The sequence below is a fragment of the Gavialis gangeticus genome, unplaced genomic scaffold (genome assembly GCF_001723915.1).
Source record: "Gavialis gangeticus isolate Ggan-Ray unplaced genomic scaffold, GavGan_comp1, whole genome shotgun sequence".
In the NCBI taxonomy this organism is placed as follows: Eukaryota; Metazoa; Chordata; order Crocodylia; family Gavialidae; genus Gavialis; species Gavialis gangeticus.
In genome coordinates, this window is record NW_017729024.1 from 148,810,441 (window position 1) to 148,816,194 (window position 5,754).

Here is a 5,754-nt window from a genome sequence, read left to right on the forward strand (position 1 = left end):
CTGGGGGGGCATGTGCCCCCCTGACAAAGGTGGCATCAGTCACCAATGGCCCTGAGCTCTTGTCTCAAAGAAGAAAGCTATATCTTTTCATTCCAGGATCTGAGCAGAATTCACTGTTTTCTTTAAAAATGCCAAAAGGTACTGTGGTGCAGTTTTTATATAATAGTCTTGTGGCTATTCACATACTCAGGAGAGAAACCAAGGTTCAAATTCATCCTCTATCTGAAGTGATTCAAACCCACTTCCCAGTAAAATGCCCTACGCACCAAATCATAGGTTATTCTAAGTCTAAGTCTCTACTTCTCCTGTCTAACCTATACTACTATCCAGAATTCAGTGTTTATTAGGCTTGAGAATGAATACCAGAGGGACAGTGAATCTGTAATTAAGTTACTCGCATAGGAAAATGGAAACTTTTGTTTGCTGCTCATAGGATTTGTGTGTATGTGTGTGGGGTGGATAAACAATATAAAATGTTTATCCATTTTACAGTAAAAATTTGTTGGATAAAATAACATGTTTTACACCTTGGGTAAGAGGTTTCCAGTGCCTATCAGAAAACATAATTCTTTCCTTTTCAAAGTATTCAATAAGTTCATACGAGATGACACTTCTCCACTGTTTGGCCTACATATAAGAAAAATAATGTGATTACTGGTCCTATCTTATCCATAAGTTTAGTTGAGAAAGCACTATAATTTGTTATCCTTTGTGGATAATAGAGTATACATATGAGTATTTTAATAAACTAGAACTCACAAAATGACATGGATGTGTGGCATTTAAACAAATCAAAAAATGTTTCAAAGTATAATTACCAAATGAAGAACGACTGTATTAGATCACAGTGGTTAGATTTTTTCTTGTATAATTCCTGTACAAACGTTTTCAATTAAGTGTACCCCATTAATATAAATGGTGTTTTAACTGCAGCATACCATGGCAGTCTGTTAATAATAAAAGGGCAGCTGCCACAGGGGAATAACAACAAAAATCAACAATTTGCATGGAGAACAGAGTTTATATGGTTGCAATGCATGTTGCCTTGTACAGAACAATGGCATTAGCACTCCCTTATGGCCCATGCTAAGCACTGGACATGTGGCCTTAGAAAAAGAAAACTCCTCTCAGTACACTCTCCCCCAGTGGTGCTTTGTTGGTTCACAGCAAGAGCCTGACTTCATGCCCTGATCCCTCTCTAAGAGGGAGTCCAGCTCAATTCAATTTGCCTCTCTGCCTTTTAGTAACAAAACAACATGCATGTGAGCAAGCCCCATGATAATGTAGAACAGATGGGCAGATTTTTGTCTAATTAGATTTTGGACAGCTTGTTTGCTTGTAGTAAATGTGCGTATATTCAGAGATTTCACACTTATTATAGTGACAACAGATTAGTCAAAGACAAGTCTAGAAAGCTACAATTTTTCTACTTAGCATAGGTGTAGATCCATTGAAGAGAGCTACTTGATAAAAACTCAGTAGGCATAACTGAATTATTGCTGGCTATCACTTTCTTCGTGGATCAAATGGCATGCACTTTGACCTCAAGAGACAATACTCCATACACAGTCTTTTCTTTTTCAACAGATCACTGATAAGATATGAATTGCCAATGTTTGTGTCACTTATGGTTTTAGATATTTTGTCAGTTCTTTTTAAGTGTGGTACAAAGAAAATAACTTCAAAAATCCTTTTAGCACTCACTTTCATCACTTCTATCATACATATTTATCAACATGCATTTTTATTTGCAAATAATAATATCCTTAAAATATATTGAAAGTTTTCTAGCAAAGCTTTGAATACCCTTCAAAAAAAATCTTACCACATCATATCTTTATTGTGGCTGGATGAAAATTAAATCACATAAAAATGAATGAATGCTGGTCAGAAGGGGAAAAATGCTTTGAGTTATAAACTGAGAATCAATCCTCCCCTTAAAGATTTGAGTCAGTCATTAATTGGATCTAAGGCCTAGATTCAAAGAAGGATTTAGGCATCTGCAAAATAGTCACTGTAACATCTAAAATCTAGGTGTCTTCTCCCTACAGAAGACACCCAGAGTTAGGCACCCAGTTGTCTTCTACTGTACATAGGGTGAGTTCGGTGCCTCAGAAAAAACGAACAAAAAATCTGCAAGCTGAGTAGCCAGTTGGAAACACTAATCTCAGGAAATCCCAGCTTTGGAGCTTAGGTATCTGATTCAAGGTTGCAAGGGAGGTGCCTCTATTTACTTGATAGCCAGAGTCAGGAACCTTTGGATAATAGTTTTCATCTTAGATCATTCACCAAAAAAGTGAGAACTGCCTGATTTACTCCTTTCTTAGCATAAAGGGGACTCAAACCAACTCAGAGCAATCAAATTTCTGTTTGTTTATATAGAAAGACAGAAGGATAGGATGTGGCATTTAAAAATGTCTAACTGCAAAATTATTCAAAACTTTTTTTTATTGTGAGTACTTAGACTACTTCCTCTATCCATTTAGTCTAAAACTACACATCCCTATACATCAAATATGTGATTAAAAAAACCCATAAGCCTCACACTAAAACATGTTATACTTAAAACTATACAGCTATATTTTTTAATTTTTCAAGAATACCTGGTATCAGCTCTAAACATTTTCAGTTCTAAAACTGTAATACTCTTGTTTTTCTGGGGATTTTTTTTTGTAAAAAAAAAAAAAACCCCAAAAAACAATTTCAGGTCTCTTATTTAAAAGCTAACTGCTTACCTTCACTGAAACCTATACTCAATCAAAAATGAATTGGTTTTTTAATATGTTCTTCACAACACTATTTTCACTAAACCTACTCTTCTTCTCTGCTCCGCTCTAGAGTTTCTACTGATAGCATTCCCCAGTCTCTTCCTGTTTTGCTTCCTTCTACAGAGTTAAAGAAGCAGTACGCTTATCCTCTCAAGCTTGCTCACTCTGCCCTCTTTTGTTTTTGCCCTGTGGACTATGGAGCAAACTATAAATCTTTGTGGGCCTACAGACTCTCTCAGGAAGCTGATTTGGGAAGGTTAGAACTTCAAATAGGAAATACAGTCAATTGGTGTCACTGGTTAAACCTATCTTAAGGTTATCAACTAGAGCTGATAAAAATATTTCCAATAGAACAGTTTTCTGTCAGCAAATTTTGATTAAATACAATTATGCCAATGCTATCCATTTTTCATAATGGAAACCAGGCAGGTAAGCTATCAAGTTGCTGCCAACCTATCCACCAGTAACTGGAGTTCTTCAGAATAACCAGCTGTCTTGCAGTCTGTCTAGTAAGTTCCCTGGCTAGCCTGGTTGACTGCCTTCCCAGGCTGTCCATCTGGTGGGTGTCCAGGCAGGAAGACAGGCTTCCTGATAAACTTGTTTTTTCTGGCTACCTGGTATGTAGCTGGTATGGCTGGGACATAGGAGCATGGGAGACTGGTGCCTCCTGAGACGGCTAGTCAGTGACTGGGGGGCTGGGGTCCCCCTGTGGCTGACTGCGCTGACCCAGCAGTGCAGCTGGAAGTGCCAGTGGCACTTTTGCTGGTGTCCCCACTCTTGGGGGGCACCAGCACTTCCCCCTGCCCTCCTGTCCGTTGCCTAAGTGAGGAACTCTGGCTGTCAGGGGGTGCACCAGTGCTCTCAGGGGATGAACATGCATGCCTGTGCACCGCCTATGCATCACCACTGCATAGGGCTCCCTGGCTCCTTAGGCAGCAAGCTGGGCACTCAGGCAGCTAGCACACTATTCCATAAATGTTAGCTAAATTACATTTTGGTTCTTTCAAAATTGAGTGTTTGAAAATGTCCATCCCATATAAATGTCACAATTTTAAAAATTGGTACTGAAAGTTATAATATATTTTTAAAATGCAAAATTTCCCAAACGCTAGAAATTCTTCTTTCTGAACAGCTGTAGTGCATCCTTTTATCATTGCATTCATTATGGAATAAAGTGCAACAACATGGACTCCCATGTCAAAACCTCATTTCTCAAAGCACCCAAGACTGAAACTGGCTATGGTGACAACAACCTGAGACAGCAACAGTACATTGACTATGAAGGCATTGTAGATAAAATGCAAAAATCCTGAATTATCCAAAATTATTTATTACCTGGAGAACACAGGAAGCCTTTCTGTAAGCTAGGACCCTTCTATATCCCAAATAATTTTTCCTTTAATAAACATTCAAAGCCAGTGCTCCATTTGGGATTTTTGATGACTTTGGTATGCAAGAGGAGAAATTCTGATGCTTACTGTACTACTTTTGCAAATTAAATTTACAAATTACCCTTGCAAATTAAATTTATCCAGTAATCACCAATAGGCAAAGCATTATCTTCACTACAAATACTAATGGGCTAGTTACACCAGAATGCTTTTGAACCATTACATAATTGTTTACCAGTGAGATGTGAATTGTCCAGCTTGAACAAAAATCAGCCTTGATTCAGGTTTGAATTATGCCTCCAAGCCAGCAGTGATTTGTGAAAATCTTCTTTCCTCTCTGACTATGCACTGTCCAGAGATATTTTCTGCTAGTTTCTTCCCCCTACCCTCTCATATTTTTCTACCTGAAAATTACATAGCTACCCCTCCAAAAGAATTTTGTGATCCAGGTCACATGGGGAAAGTCACATTATATTTTCATGTATCCTGATTGCCCGACTTTATGCCATGTGATTGAGAAGGCTGGTCTCAATCAGCAGGGTTTTCAGTTAGGGGCTGAATTTCATTTGAGATCTCTATTCCACTAGTACAACATTAAGGCTGCTCAATTGACCTGACTAGATTATTGCCTGATTTTCTCTATTTTGAGGGCTGTGAAAAATTATTATTATTCAACTGTCCTAGATTCATAGGTTGGTGGCATGATAAGTCAGGTCTCTCCACAGTTGTTTATTCTTTGCTAATCTTGTTGTCTTACTGATTCTCAGTTCTGTCCAGTTGTCCATGTCTTTTGTTTACACTGGGTGCTGACAGAAGTGACAATTTGGGCCATATCTGGCCACAGAAAGCAGTGCATAGCCATGACCAAACACAAGCACGTGGCTGCAGACAGCCTAAAAAATGGGCAATCGGGTGAAAATCTGAACCCTTATTGCATGAGGGTGAGATGACATTTCAAAACAGGGTGTCTTCTATAATTCCTGCCTGGCAGCCTGCCAGCCTGTTGTGGCTTTTGGAATGGAAGGGGGGAAAGGAAGCACAGGGCATTAAGGTTTTTCAGCCCTCACTGGAGGGTGGGGTGGGTGTATTGGAGTCTCCCTGAGGTGGTGGTGGGGAGGCTCCAATTCACCCACCTCACCCTCCAGTGCCAGCTGGGGAACCCCTAGAATGAGCTCCCTCTGCTCCCTTTCCTCCCTGTCATTCTGAAAACCTTGCAGCCATGCTGTGAGGAGGGGCCATTGCTAGGGGAAACCAGCTGCAGGCTCAAAGCCAGGAGCTAGATTCCCTCCCCCTTGTAACCAACAGTGAACTTCTGTTTGGTCTGGGAGAATCCTTGTAACACCGAGCTCTTCCTGCAAAGTGTTCTCAGTTATAGCGGGGACCTGCACTTCTGTCTCCACCCACTGTTCTTTGTCTCTACCACTTCTTCCTTCCTTCCATCCACATATCCTCTTCCCTAAGAAAGTCTCTTTCTTCTCTAACCATGTTTCCAAAGACTTCTAATTTATTTCCCTTAATTGTATGGATAAGATCATGTCATAGCAAGCATTTCTGACACCCTGTCATTAGATTTTTTTTTTTTTTTTTTTTTTTTT